General features: G+C 42.4%; 8 non-coding genes across 8 annotated transcripts; all 8 read left to right on the top strand.

Annotated features, from left to right (window-relative positions):
• Positions 1-154: 154 nt before the first annotated feature.
• On the top strand, positions 155-236 carry TRNAS-CGA (transfer RNA serine (anticodon CGA)). Its single transcript has one exon. It is a non-coding gene; the product is annotated as a tRNA-Ser (tRNA).
• Positions 237-1,482: 1,246 nt separating this feature from the next.
• Positions 1,483-1,564, top strand: TRNAS-UGA (transfer RNA serine (anticodon UGA)). Its single transcript has one exon. It is a non-coding gene; the product is annotated as a tRNA-Ser (tRNA).
• A 6,626-nt stretch (positions 1,565-8,190) lies between these two features.
• On the top strand, positions 8,191-8,272 carry TRNAS-CGA (transfer RNA serine (anticodon CGA)). The gene has a single exon. It is a non-coding gene; the product is annotated as a tRNA-Ser (tRNA).
• A 992-nt stretch (positions 8,273-9,264) lies between these two features.
• Positions 9,265-9,346, top strand: TRNAL-CAA (transfer RNA leucine (anticodon CAA)). The gene has a single exon. It is a non-coding gene; the product is annotated as a tRNA-Leu (tRNA).
• Positions 9,347-10,399: 1,053 nt separating this feature from the next.
• TRNAS-UGA (transfer RNA serine (anticodon UGA)) lies at positions 10,400-10,483 on the top strand. The gene has a single exon. It is a non-coding gene; the product is annotated as a tRNA-Ser (tRNA).
• A 1,341-nt stretch (positions 10,484-11,824) lies between these two features.
• TRNAS-CGA (transfer RNA serine (anticodon CGA)) lies at positions 11,825-11,906 on the top strand. Its single transcript has one exon. It is a non-coding gene; the product is annotated as a tRNA-Ser (tRNA).
• Positions 11,907-13,249: 1,343 nt separating this feature from the next.
• Positions 13,250-13,331, top strand: TRNAS-CGA (transfer RNA serine (anticodon CGA)). The gene has a single exon. It is a non-coding gene; the product is annotated as a tRNA-Ser (tRNA).
• Positions 13,332-14,674: 1,343 nt separating this feature from the next.
• On the top strand, positions 14,675-14,756 carry TRNAS-CGA (transfer RNA serine (anticodon CGA)). Its single transcript has one exon. It is a non-coding gene; the product is annotated as a tRNA-Ser (tRNA).
• Positions 14,757-15,440: the final 684 nt, after the last annotated feature.

Here is a 15,440-nt window from a genome sequence, read left to right as displayed (position 1 = left end):
GAGTTTCATTTTTATTTGCGGCAATTCTGCAACTGTCACACCTGGTTTAAGGAAACGTCTGTTTCCAGAGTACCTGAAGCCACCTTAGGCCTAGTAAAATGTTTCTGGAAGTGACAAAGTATTTTTAAAGTGTAATTTGTACAGCAGAAAGCAAGCTGTGATGGCTGAGTGGTTAAGGCGTTGGACTCGAAATCCAATGGGATATTCCTGCGCAGGTTCAAATCCTGCTCACAGCGCTCTGGGTATTTTAATAGCAATCAGACCAAAGCATTTGCATTTCACTACAATAGATTAACTAAGTAAAGCTTTGGCACCAACCTGAGACACTAAATAAGTGTTGTACTGATTGCGGGTAAATGAAGGGAAAAATTGGGAGGATTACATTTGGGTATTGACAATCTACAATGACACTGCATTTGACTTGTAGTTACCAGTGGTGAGTAGAAATAGTCAATGACATGTTCAAAAAATTGGGGGTTTTTAAAGTGCGTCACTAAGAAATGGCTGAAGGTCGATTTGATTTCCCCAGTTCTTAACTCTGTACAATTTAAAACAAGCCAGAATTTGGATCATCTCATTGACCATCATTAGATGTGAGTACATTTAAAAATATGCTATACTTCCTAGACCACACCTGGAATTTCCTGAGGTCTAAACCGAGACTTTGCAAATAGCTGTCCAGATCTCTGCAGACAAGAACAAACCCTGCTCAAGACAATTTTGGAATTTCACGCACAATCAAAAATTTGCATCAGGTCTAAAAAGGAAATTGAACCGTGGCTTCTTTCGTATTCCACTCTGGTGAGATATCGGTCTTGTAAAAAACAGGCTAGTTCAGGAGCTAGCTACGTATATTTTAAATAATTGAGAGAAGAGATTCTGGAGGCATACTTGTGTGTTTACTATGTGACAAGCTATTCAAATTGCTCATCACTGAGGAATTAGTAAATAGAAATTGCCAATAAGGGTAAGGACAATTCTTCTAGATCGTGTCCAGTTGCTGTTAGGTACACCTTGATTTGGGTCAATAAACGCATTCAAAGGAATACTGATCATGTTATGCCTCTATCTAGCAAGACTTTGTAGACTTATTTGGAAGTTGTTTGCAGCTATGCTGAAACTTTTCATACCTGGTTTGAAGAAACTGACTTCTCCACACTGCAGAAATGCAAACAGTCACAGGAATATTCATCATTTTATGCCTATAACTGGCAATATTGTATTGATGTGTTTGGAGTAGTTTTTGTTGCAGTAATTCTAAAAACCTTCATACTAAGTTTGAGGAAACTGGTGTCTCCCCATGACTTGAACCACCACAAGTCTCAGCAGAGTTTCATTTTTATTTGCGCAATGCTGAAAACTGTCACACCTGGTTTAAGGAAACGGCTGTTTCCAGAGTACCTGAAGCCACCTTAGGCCTAGCAAAATGTTTCTGGAAGTGACAAAGTATTTTTAAAGTGTAATTTGTACAGCAGAAAGCAAGCTGTGATGGCCGAGTGGTTAAGGCGTTGGACTTGAAATCTAATGGGATATTCCTGCACAGGTTCAAATCCTGCTCACAGCGCTCTGGGTATTTTAATAGCAATCAGACCAAAGCATTTGCATTTCACTACAATAGATTAACTAAGTAAAGCTTTGGCACCAACCAGAGACACTAAATAAGTGTTGTACTGATTGCGGGTAAATGAAGGGAAAAATATACAGTATTTCACCACACATGGGATTAGGGATGAGTTCTAAAGTGGTACTTTGCAATAACGGAAAATTGTATACTCACCTACCGGTAATTTTCCTTTCCTGATGCGTCCATGGCAGCACCTACGGGTAGTGGTCCCGCCCCTACCTCCCATAGGACAGGTAACTAGATAAGTTTGGAGCACGCCCCCCACACCTCGTCTTGTACTTTTCGGACTCGCCGAGGCATGGGTGGGTGCTATGTGCTGCCATGGACGCATCAGGAAAGGAAAATTACCGGTAGGTGAGTATACAATTTTCCGTTTTCCTAATGCTTCCATGGCAGCACCTACGGGATCTAACTAGTAAATTCTAAATGAAGGGAGGGACAAGATTTGCTGTAGAACACACAAACAATTTTATTCATAATTATCAGAATATCCCTTAATTAGACTCCTGTTGTGCAGTTAATACTGCCTTGCCGAATTCCACCGTTGAATTCACGGCAGGATCGACTTTGTAGTGCTGCATGAAGGTATGTATTGTTCTCCAATTTGCAGCTTGACAGATCTTGTCTGCTGACACCTTCGCATATGCTGCCCATGATGTTGCTACCGATCTGGTAGAGTGCGCCCTTAACTGCTGTGGCGGGTCCAGTTTGACAGCCCTGTATGCCGCGACAATCGCTTTCACTATCCATGTAGAAATGGTTCTCGCTGAGGCTGACTCCCCCTTCTTATAGCCTGCCGGTATTACGAAGAGTCTATCCGACCTCCTAAATGTTTCTGTAACCGTCAGGTACTGTCTTAGCGTCCTACCAACATCCAATTTGTGAGGCTCTTGTGATTCAGAATCTTGGAATGTTGGGAGCGTCCAGTCCTGATTAAAGTGATATGTTGTAGCCACCTTTGGTATGAAGTGTTGCATGGGTCTTATTACAATTCTATCCGGAAAAAATACAAGGGAAGGTTCTTTAATTCCAATTGCCTGTAATTCAGAAACTCTTCTTGCTGAAGCAATTGCCGTGAGAAATACCGTTTTTAGGGTAAGGTCCCATACTGTGCATGAATCTAATGGCTCAAACGGGGCACCTGTAAAAGCATTTAGAACCGTTGGTAGATCCCAGCTAGGGAACACTGTCTTTGTTGGGGGTCTAAGCTTCATCACTCCCTTCATAAACTGGACCACCAGTGGATCCTGTGCCCATCTTACGTCTGTTAGCGCTGATAGGGCTGTCACCTGTACTTTGAGGGATGAGTAACTGAGTTGCTTGTCTAGTCCAGTCTGGAGGAAAGCAAGGATATGACATGGTTGCGGAGTTTTTGGGTCAAAGTTCCTGACTCTGGCGTATTCCATGTATCTATCCCATACTCTATGGTATGTTCGGTTTGTTGATGTTTTCCTTGCTTGTAACAGAGTCTTAATTACTTCCTCTGAACATCCTGCTTGTCTGAATCTTTCCCCCTCAACAGCCATGCCGTTAAATTCAGTCTGTCTGGATTCGGATGATGTATGGGTCCCTGTATTAGTATGTTCTGAGACTTCTTGAGTATCCAGGGAGGCTGTATCTTCATATCCCATAGCATCGGAAACCAAGGCCTGTGTGCCCAGAATGGGATTATTGCTATCATCACGACTGGTTCCTGACTGAGGCGTTTCAGCAACCTGGTAATCATTGGTATGGGGGGGAAGACATATCCCTTGCTGAAGTTCCAGGGCGAGGTAATTGCATCCACCGATTCCGCCAGGTGGTGCTGGTATCTGGACATAAATCTTTTGCATTTGCTGTTGTGGGGGGACGTCATCACATCTATCTCCGGGAAACCCCACCTCCTGCAGATCTCGAGGTAGGTGGTCTGGTTCAGTGTCCATTCGTTGTTGTCTATCACTTGCCGGCTCAAATAATCCGCCGTGATGTTCTGTTTTCCCGGAATATAACAGGCCGTCAGACTCTGTAGATGTGTTTCTGCTAGTGTCATTATCTTGGCAGTCTCCTGTAAAAGTGTGAAGCTCCTCGTTCCACCCTGCTTGGTCACATAGGCTACCGCAGTCCTGTTGTCCATTCTGATCACAATGGCCTTGCCCTTGAGCTCCGGTAGCAACGTCTCCAATGCCATGTAGGCCGCTCTCAGTTCCAACACATTGGCAGGTATCTGCGTGGTCTTGTCCTTCCAGATGCCCTGCACTACCTGCGTCAGGGAGTAGGCTCCCCAGCCTCTCTGGCTGGCATCCGTCGTGATGACTCTCTTCTCCTGTTCCAGTATGGGTAGGCATCTGTTCAACTTGACAGGATTTGTCCACCATGTCAACCCTTCTCTCATGTGCTCTGTGATATGGATCTTTTGGTATAGGTTGATGTTGCTGTATTGATTCAGGAAACCCCACTGAAACGCTCTCGAGTGCCACTGGGCCCATCTTACCATCGGTATGGTGGATGTAAGTGTACCCAGCAGACTCATGCAGTCCTTGGCAGTCATGTATTCTTTGGTTAACGCTCTCTGCACCTTCCTTACTATATTCTCCAGTTTTTCTCCGGGGAGTTTCACTGCGTTCAGATGTGTTTGGATTCTCGCCCCCAGAAATATCATATCCTGGGTTGGTTGAAGATGAGATTTCTTCCAACTTATCAGCCAACCAAGTTCCTGTAATTTCTCCAGGAGAATGTCTTTCTGTTGTTGAATCAAGTGATGACTTTGTGCTAGTAGAATTATATCGTCCAGGTAGTGGTGGAGTCTTAGGCCCTGTAGGCGGAGAAGAGCTACTACCTGGACCAGAATCTTGGTAAACGTCCTGGGGGCCGTATTTATGCAGAATGGCAGGCAGGTGGACTGGAGATGTAGGTTCCCTATAGCAAACCGAAGGAAACGTTGAAATTTTCTGTGGATAGGAATATGCAAATATGCGTCCTCCAAGTCTATGGACAACATCCAGTCTGATATCTGTGTAGCCAAGAGCACTGTCTGCAGTGATTCCATCTTGAAGTGTTGTAATCGTATGTGTCGATTTAATAACCTCAGGTCTAGTACTGGCCTTAATTCTCCAGTTTTCTTTTTCACGAAGAAGAGGGGTGAGTATACTCCACTCTTCTCCTCTTCCTTGGGTACCACCGTCACTGCCCTTTTCAGTATTACCTCCTGTACATAGTTTACTAATATCTGTTGTTTTTCTTCTGATTTCGGAATTATTGTTGGCACAAAGTGGTTGTTTGGTGGCCTCTCTCGAAAGCTCCAACGATGTCCGTTGTTGATCGTTTTTAAGACCCAGGGATTGTGAATTTTTTCCGCCCAAACGTGTCCGAAAAGGCGTAGCCTTCCCCCCACAGGACACTCCTGGGCGGACGCACCATCAAAAGCTTTTAGGCGCAAGGGTTGTAGAGGAAGTTGTAGCTCTCTGTTTGTTTAGTTTCTGGAGGGTCGCCTGACTACCCTGCCAGTTCCTCCTGAAGTCCTTCCCTGGTCTGTAAGATCTTGCATTGCGGAATCTATTTTGTTGATATGGCGGTTGCTGATTGCTATACGGCTTCTTACTTCTTCTGTCTTGGGGAATGAGGCCAGATTTGCCGCCCGTCACCCTGGTTATGGCAGAGTCCATTTTTTCCCCAAACAAAATTTTCCCGTCGAATGGTATCTTGCACCAGTTTTGTTTGGACGTAGGGTCAGCCGACCAAGATTTTAGCCATAGTGCACGCCAAGTTGTGACTGAATGTAGCATCGCTCTTGATGTTGATCTAATTATGTCTACCGCGGCCTCTCCTACAAAGTCTGCGGTCAACTTAAACTCTTGCAGTGAGTTGATCAGCGTCTTCTTGTCAGTATCCTGCGAGATAGCATTCTCCAGCTTCCTGTATCACCTCGTTAATTTCTTCCATAAACGGGAAGGTAGTACACTTCTTCTTTAAATGTTTAAAGTATGTCTTCTTCTGCCTAGTGTCGTTGCCTGTGTCTGTATCATCATCTTCCCATTCTATCGCTTGGCGAACTGCTCTTACATATGGTTCCACGAGGGCGAAGTCAAATCCGACCTCCCCTGCTTCGGTTAGTTCATCCTCTATTACTGTAACCCCATCTTCTCCTAAGGTGGAAGGACCTGGTTGTGTGGATGGGTCGGATGCTTGCTGAGGCAAAGTTGCTATAAATTGCGACATTGATTCTTGCACTGCACGCTGTATTAGGTGTGACACTTCCACCGGCTGTGTTTCCGTGGCCATTTGACTGAAGCACTTGCCACATACTAATTTATCTGGGAGTGTGCTATTTCCGCATGCCCAGCAATTTTTGGGCTGCTTGTGTCGTCTCTCTTTAGGAGATTTACTCCTGTCGCTTCTCTTGCGGGAGCTTGACTTGCCAGATGATCCCTCTTGCGAACTTCTGGGGCTGTCAGGAGACAAATGAATTGTCTTTTAGATCTTCAGCCTCAGTTTGGTGATCTAAAACCTATACTCACCTAGGGCACTCTTACCTATCAAACTGTTGCTGGTCTGTGGTGGGCGCTTCCTGATCCATTCCTGCGTATGCACTATGTCTGCAAGGAAGGATAGGACCTAATGAGTACAAATAGTATACAGGCCTTCCCCCCAGATAGCCTGCTAGGTACCGGCAGGGTACTAACCTGTAACTCTGAGGGGTAGTGCTTGACAGGTCTCCTCCACCTGCGCTGTGCTGTCCTGGCCTGTGCTGTGGCTGCTGCTGCTTTGGCTGCTGCCGTTGGCCGCTGTAGGGACGCTGGACGCCATGTCTAGCATTCTAAATAAGCCCTAGTAGGCCGCCCACTCCCCACCCCGTGTGCGGAGCTTCCGGCCTCCGGAGCGCAACCCGGAAGTGATGCGCGCGCACCCGGAAGTGACCTACGCGTCTATCCGCGCCGCTCCGAATACCGCTGGGAGCGAGCCGGGACCCTATGGAGGAACGCCGCTAACTAGCGACAGAGCGTCAGGCAGCCACAGCAGGGAACGGCAATAGGGTGAGTCCCAAACCTACAGAAAGCCACAAAAAGCCACCCCTCCTGCGCCACTTTACTAGCTTTTAGCCAGCAATATGAGAATAGCTATGGCGTCCAAACGGAGAGGTATTTAACCCTCCACCTGACAGCCCCAGTAGGACGCCATAGAGCAGTCCCCCCCCCAAGACCAGCAGAACGGGGGGGAAAACGGCCGTGAGACCCTATTAGGGTCTGTAAGCCCTACCAGGAGAGGCTACCCTGGTAGTATTGATAGGAGTGCCAGCAAATCTGCTACCTGTCCTGACGGCGAGGACGAAAAACATAGACGAGGTGTGGGGGGCGTGCTCCAAACTTATCTAGTTACCTGTCCTATGGGAGGTAGGGGCGGGACCATCACCCGTAGGTGCTGCCATGGAAGCATTAGGAAAGGTTGTTGTATTTGACAGCTCAGAACCATACCATTGTAATGGGAAGATTACATTTGGGTATTGACAATCTACAATGACACTGCATTTGACTTGTAGTTACCAGTGGTGAGTAGAAATAGTCAATGACATGTTCAAAAAATTGGGGGTTTGAAAGTGCGTCACTAAGAAATGGCTGAAGGTCGATTTGATTTCCCCAGTTCTTAACTCTGTACAATTTAAAACAAGCCAGAATTTGAATCATCTCATTGACCATCATTAGATGTGAGTACATTTAAAAATATGCTATACTTCCTAGACCACACCTGGAATTTCCTGAGGTCTAAACCTAGACTTTGCAAATAGCTGTCCAGATCTCTGCAGATAAGAACAAACCCTGCTCAAGACAATTTTGGAATTTCACGCACAATCAAAAATTTGCATCAGGTCTAAAAAGGAAATTGAACCGTGGCTTCGTTCGTATTCCACTCTGGTGAGATATCGGTCTTGGGAAAAACAGGCTAGTTCAGGAGCTAGCTACGTATATTGCAAACAATTGAGAGAAGAGATTCTGGAGGCATACTTGTGTGTTTACTATGTGACAAGCTATTCAAATTGCTCATCACTGAGGAATTAGTAAATAGAAATTGCCGATAAGGGTAAGGACATTTCTTCTAGATCGTGTCCAGTTGCTGTTAGGTACACCTTGATTTGGGTCAATAAACGCATTCAAAGAAATACTGATCATGTTATGCCTCTATCTAGCAAGACTTTGTAGACTTATTTGGAAGTTGTTTGCAGCTATGCTGAAACTTTTCATACCTGGTTTGAAGAAACTGACTTCTCCACACTGCAGAAATGCAAACAGTCACAGGAATATTCATCATTTTATGCCTATAACTGGCAATATTGTATTGATGTGTTTGGAGTAGTTTTTGTTGCAGTAATTCTAAAAACCTTCATACTAAGTTTGAGGAAACTGGTGTCTCCCCATGACTTGAACCACCACAAGTCTCAGCAGAGTTTCATTTTTATTTGCGCAATGCTGAAAACTGTCACACCTGGTTTAAGGAAACGGCTGTTTCCAGAGTACCTGAAGCCACCTTAGGCCTAGCAAAATGTTTCTGCAAGTGACAAAGTATTTTTAAAGTGTAATTTGTACAGCAGAAAGCAAGCTGTGATGGCCGAGTGGTTAAGGCGTTGGACTCGAAATCCAATGGGATATTCCCGCGCAGGTTCGAATCCTGCTCACAGCGCTCTGGGTATTTTAATAGCAATCAGACCAAAGCATTTGCATTTCACTACAATAGATTAACTAAGTAAAGCTTTGGCACCAACCAGAGACACTAAATAAGTGTTGTACTGATTGCGGGTAAATGAAGGGAAAAATATACAGTATTTCACCACACATGGGATTATGGATGAGTTCTAAAGTGGTGCTTTGCAATAGGTTGGTGTATTTGACAGCTCAGAACCATACCATTGTAATGGGTAGATTACATTTGGGTATTGACAATCTACAATGACACTGCATTTGACTTGTAGTTACCAGTGGTGAGTAGAAATAGTCAATGACATGGGGGTTTGAAAGTGCGTCACTAAGAAATGGCTGAAGGTCGATTTGATTTCCCCAGTTCTTAACTCTGTACAATTTAAAACAAGCCAGAATTTGGATCATTTCATTGACCATCATTAGATGTGAGTACATCACTGAGGAATTAGTAAATAGAAATTGCCGATAATTTCTTCTAGATCGTGTCCAGTTGCTGTTAGGTACACCTTGATTTGGGTCAATAAACGCATTCAAAGGAATACTGATCATGTTATGCCTCTATCTAGCAAGACTTTGTAGACTTATTTGGAAGTTGTTTGCAGCTATGCTGAAACTTTTCATACCTGGTTTGAAGAAACTGACTTCTCCACACTGCAGAAATGCAAACAGTCACAGGAATATTCATCATTTTATGCCTATAACTGGCAATATTGTATTGATGTGTTTGGAGTAGTTTTTGTTGCAGTAATTCTAAAAACCTTCATACTAAGTTTGAGGAAACTGGTGTCTCCCCATGACTTGAACCACCACAAGTCTCAGCAGAGTTTCATTTTTATTTGCGCAATGCTGAAAACTGTCACACCTGGTTTAAGGAAACGGCTGTTTCCAGAGTACCTGAAGCCACCTTAGGCCTAGCAAAATGTTTCTGCAAGTGACAAAGTATTTTTAAAGTGTAATTTGTACAGCAGAAAGCAAGCTGTGATGGCCGAGTGGTTAAGGCGTTGGACTCAAAATCCAATGGGATATTCCCAAGCAGGTTCAAAGCCTGCTCACAGCGCTCTGGGTATTTTAATAGCAATCAGACCAAATCATTTGCATTTCACTACAATAGTTTAACTAAGTAAAGCTTTGGCACCAACCAGAGACACTAAATAGGTGTTGTACTGATTGCGGGTAAATGAAGGGAAAAATTTTGGATCATCTCATTGACCATCATTAGATGTGAGTACATTTGAAAATATGCTATACTTCCTAGACCACACCTGGAATTTCCTGAGGTCTAAACCAAGACTTTGCAAATAGCTGTCCAGATCTCTGCAGATAAGAACAAACCCTGCTCAAGACAATTTTAGAATTTCACGCACAATCAAAAATTTGCATCAGGTCTAAAAAGGAAATTGAACCGTGGCTTCTTTCGTATTCCACTCTGGTGAGATATCGGTCTTGGGAAAAACAGGCTAGTTCAGGAGCTAGCTACGTATATTGCAAACAATTGAGAGAAGAGATTCTGGAGGCATACTTGTGTGTTTACTATGTGACAAGCTATTCAAATTGCTCATCACTGAGGAATTAGTAAATAGAAATTGCCGATAAGGGTAAGGACATTTCTTCTAGATCGTGTCCAGTTGCTGTTAGGTACACCTTGATTTGGGTCAATAAACGCATTCAAAGGAATACTGATCATGTTATGCCTCTATCTAGCAAGACTTTGTAGACTTATTTGGAAGTTGTTTGCAGCTATGCTGAAACTTTTCATACCTGGTTTGAAGAAACTGACTTCTCCACACTGCAGAAATGCAAACAGTCACAGGAATATTCATCATTTTATGCCTATAGCTGGCAATATTGTATTGATGTGTTTGGAGTTGTTTTTGTTGCAGTAATTCTAAAAACCTTCATACTAAGTTTGAGGAAACTGGTGTCTCCCCATGACTTGAACCACCACAAGTCTCAGCAGAGTTTCATTTTTATTTGCGCAATGCTGAAAACTGTCACACCTGGTTTAAGGAAACGGCTGTTTCCAGAGTACCTGAAGCCACCTTAGGCCTAGCAAAATGTTTCTGCAAGTGACAAAGTATTTTTAAAGTGTAATTTGTACAGCAGAAAGCAAGCTGTGATGGCCGAGTGGTTAAGGCGTTGGACTTGAAATCCAATGGGATATTCCCGCGCAGGTTCAAATCCTGCTCACAGAGCTCTGGGTATTTTAATAGCAATCAGACCAAAGCATTTGCATTTCACTACAATAGTTTAACTAAGTAAAGCTTTGACACCAACCAGAGACACTAAATAGGTGTTGTACTGATTGCGGGTAAATGAAGGGAAAAATATACAGTATTTCACCACACATGGGATTAGGGATGAGTTCTAAAGTGGTACTTTGCAATAAGTTGGTGTATTTGACAGCTCAGAACCATACCATTGTAATGGGAAGATTACATTTGGGTATTGACAATCTACAATGACACTGCATTTGACTTGTAGTTACCAGTGGCGAGTAGAAATAGTCAATGACATGTGCAAAAAATTGGGGGTTTGAAAGTGCGTCACTAAGAAATGGCTGAAGGTCGATTTGATTTCCCCAGTTCTTAACTCTGTACAATTTAAAACAAGCCAGAATTTGGATCATCTCATTGACCATCATTAGATGTGAGTACATTTAAAAATATGCTATACTTCCTAGACCACACCTGGAATTTCCTGATGTCTAAACCGAGACTTTGCAAATAGCTGTCCAGATCTCTGCAGATAAGAACAAACCCTGCTCAAGACAATTTTGGAATTTCACGCACAATCAAAAATTTGCATCAGGTCTAAAAAGGAAATTGAACCGTGGCTTCTTTCGTTTTCCACTCTGGTGAGATATCAGTCTTGGGAAAAACAGGCTAGTTCAGGAGCTAGCTACGTATATTGCAAACAATTGAGAGAAGAGATTCTGGAGGCATACTTGTGTGTTTACTATGTGACAAGCTGTTCAAATTGCTCATCACTGAGGAATTAGTAAATAGAAATTGCCGATAAGGGTAAGGACATTTCTTCTAGATCGTGTCCAGTTGCTGTTAGGTACACCTTGATTTGGGTCAATAAACGCATTCAAAGGAATACTGATCATGTTATGCCTCTATCTAGCAAGACTTTGTAGACTTATTTGGAAGTTGTTTGCAGCTATGCTGAAACTTTTCATACCTGGTTTGAAGAAACTGACTTCTCCACACTGCAGAAATGCAAACAGTCACAGGAATATTCATCATTTTATGCCTATAACTGGCAATATTGTATTGATGTGTTTGGAGTAGTTTTTGTTGCAGTAATTCTAAAAACCTTCATACTAAGTTTGAGGAAACTGGTGTCTCCCCATGACTTGAACCACCACAAGTCTCAGCAGAGTTTCATTTTTATTTGCGCAATGCTGAAAACTGTCACACCTGGTTTAAGGAAACGGCTGTTTCCAGAGTACCTGAAGCCACCTTAGGCCTAGCAAAATGTTTCTGCAAGTGACAAAGTATTTTTAAAGTGTAATTTGTACAGCAGAAAGCAAGCTGTGATGGCCGAGTGGTTAAGGCGTTGGACTCGAAATCCAATGGGATATTCCCGCGCAGGTTCAAATCCTGCTCACAGCGCTCTGGGTATTTTAATAGCAATCAGACCAAAGCATTTGCATTTCACTACAATAGTTTAACTAAGTAAAGCTTTGGCACCAAGCAGAGACACTAAGTAAGTGTTGTACTGATTGCGGGTAAATGAAGGGAAAAATATACAGTATTTCACCACACATGGGATTAGGGATGAGTTCTAAAGTGGTACTTTGCAATAGGTTGGTGTATTTGACAGCTCAGAACCATACCATTGTAATGGGAAGATTACATTTGGGTATTGACAATCTACAATGACACTGCATTTGACTTGTAGTTACCAGTGGTGAGTAGAAATAGTCAATGACATGTTCAAAAAATTGGGGGTTTGAAAGTGCGTCACTAAGAAATGGCTGAAGGTCGATTTGATTTCCCCAGTTCTTAACTCTGTACAATTTAAAACAAGCCAGAATTTGAATCATCTCATTGACCATCATTAGATGTGAGTACATTTAAAAATATGCTATACTTCCTAGACCACACCTGGAATTTCCTGAGGTCTAAACCGAGACTTTGCAAATAGCTGTCTAGATCTCTGCAGACAAGAACAAACCCTGCTCAAGACAATTTTGGAATTTCACGCACAATCAAAAATTTGCATCAGGTCTAAAAAGGAAATTGAACCGTGGCTTCTTTCGTATTCCACTCTGGTGAGATATCGGTCTTGGGAAAAACAGGCTAGTTCAGGAGCTAGCTACGTATATTGCAAACAATTGAGAGAAGAGATTCTGGAGGCATACTTGTGTGTTTACTATGTGACAAGCTATTCAAATTGCTCATCACTGAGGAATTAGTAAATAGAAATTGCCGATAAGGGTAAGGACATTTCTTCTAGATCGTGTCCAGTTGCTGTTAGGTACACCTTGATTTGGGTCAATAAACGCATTCAAAGGAATACTGATCATGTTATGCCTCTATCTAGCAAGACTTTGTAGACTTATTTGGAAGTTGTTTGCAGCTATGCTGAAACTTTTCATACCTGGTTTGAAGAAACTGACTTCTCCACACTGCAGACATGCAAACAGTCACAGGAATATTCATCATTTTATGCCTATAACTGGCAATATTGTATTGATGTGTTTGGAGTAGTTTTTGTTGCAGTAATTCTAAAAACCTTCATACTAAGTTTGAGGAAACTGGTGTCTCCCCATGACTTGAACCACCACAAGTCTCAGCAGAGTTTCATTTTTATTTGCGCAATGCTGAAAACTGTCACACCTGGTTTAAGGAAACGGCTGTTTCCAGAGTACCTGAAGCCACCTTAGGCCTAGCAAAATGTTTCTGCAAGTGACAAAGTATTTTTAAAGTGTAATTTGTACAGCAGAAAGCAAGCTGTGATGGCCGAGTGGTTAAGGCGTTGGACTCGAAATCCAATGGGATATTCCCGCGCAGGTTCGAATCCTGCTCACAGCGCTCTGGGTATTTTAATAGCAATCAGACCAAAGCATTTGCATTTCACTACAATAGATTAACTAAGTAAAGCTTTGGCACCAACCAGAGACACTAAATAAGTGTTGTACTGATTGCGGGTAAATGAAGGGAAAAATATACAGTATTTCACCACACATGGGATTAGGGATGAGTTCTAAAGTGGTGCTTTGCAATAGGTTGGTGTATTTGACAGCTCAGAACCATACCATTGTAATGGGTAGATTACATTTGGGTATTGACAATCTACAATGACACTGCATTTGACTTGTAGTTACCAGTGGTGAGTAGAAATAGTCAATGACATGTGCAAAAAATTGGGGGTTTGAAAGTGCGTCACTAAGAAATGGCTGAAGGTCGATTTGATTTCCCCAGTTCTTAACTCTGTACAATTTAAAACAAGCCAGAATTTGGATCATCCCATTGACCATCATTAGATGTGAGTACATTTAAAAATATGCTATACTTCCTAGACCACACCTGGAATTTCCTGAGGTCTAAACCGAGACTTTGCAAATAGCTGTCCAGATCTCTGCAGATAAGAACAAACCCTGCTCAAGACAATTTTGGAATTTCACGCACAATCAAAAATTTGCATCAGGTCTAAAAAGGAAATTGAACCGTGGCTTCTTTCGTATTCCACTCTGGTGAGATATCGGTCTTGGGAAAAACAGGCTAGTTCAGGAGCTAGCTACGTATATTGCAAACAATTGAGAGAAGAGATTCTGGAGGCATACTTGTGTGTTTACTATGTGACAAGCTATTCAAATTGCTCATCACTGAGGAATTAGTAAATAGAAATTGCCGATAAGGGTAAGGACATTTCTTCTAGATCGTGTCCAGTTGCTGTTAGGTACACCTTGATTTGGGTCAATAAACGCATTCAAAGGAATACTGATCATGTTATGCCTCTATCTAGCAAGACTTTGTAGACTTATTTGGAAGTTGTTTGCAGCTATGCTGAAACTTTTCATACCTGGTTTGAAGAAACTGACTTCTCCACACTGCAGAAATGCAAACAGTCACAGGAATATTCATCATTTTATGCCTATAACTGGCAATATTGTATTGATGTGTTTGGAGTAGTTTTTGTTGCAGTAATTCTAAAAACCTTCATACTAAGTTTGAGGAAACTGGTGTCTCCCCATGACTTGAACCACCACAAGTCTCAGCAGAGTTTCATTTTTATTTGCGCAATGCTGAAAACTGTCACACCTGGTTTAAGGAAACGGCTGTTTCCAGAGTACCTGAAGCCACCTTAGGCCTAGCAAAATGTTTCTGCAAGTGACAAAGTATTTTTAAAGTGTAATTTGTACAGCAGAAAGCAAGCTGTGATGGCCGAGTGGTTAAGGCGTTGGACTCGAAATCCAATGGGATATTCCCGCGCAGGTTCGAATCCTGCTCACAGCGCTCCAGGTATTTTAATAGCAATCAGACCAAAGCATTTGCATTTCACTACAATAGTTTAACTAAGTAAAGCTTTGGCACCAACCAGAGACACTAAGTAAGTGTTGTACTGATTGCGGGTAAATGAAGGGAAAAATATACAGTATTTCACCACACATGGGATTAGGGATGAGTTCTAAAGTGGTACTTTGCAATAGGTTGGTGTATTTGACAGCTCAGAACCATACCATTGTAATGGGAAGATTACATTTGGGTATTGACAATCTACAATGACACTGCATTTGACTTGTAGTTACCAGTGGTGAGTAGAAATAGTCAATGACATGTGCAAAAAATTGGGGGTTTGAAAGTGCGTCACTAAGAAATGGCTGAAGGTCGATTTGATTTCCCCAGTTCTTAACTCTGTACAATTTAAAACAAGCCAGAATTTGAATCATTTCATTGACCATCATTAGATGTGAGTACATTTAAAAATATGCTATACTTCCTAGACCACACCTGGAATTTCCTGAGGTCTAAACCGAGACTTTGCAAATAGCTGTCCAGATCTCTGCAGATAAGAACAAACCCTGCTCAAGACAATTTTGGAATTTCACGCACAATCAAAAATTTGCATCAGGTCTAAAAAGGAAATTGAACCGTGGCTTCTTTCGTATTCCACTCTGGTGAGATATCGGTCTTGGGAAA

Source organism: Hyperolius riggenbachi, chromosome 3, assembly GCF_040937935.1.
Source record: "Hyperolius riggenbachi isolate aHypRig1 chromosome 3, aHypRig1.pri, whole genome shotgun sequence".
Lineage (NCBI taxonomy): Eukaryota > Metazoa > Chordata > Amphibia > Anura > Hyperoliidae > Hyperolius > Hyperolius riggenbachi.
Note: the sequence above shows the minus strand (reverse complement) of the source record. Positions and strands in the feature narration are given on the sequence as shown.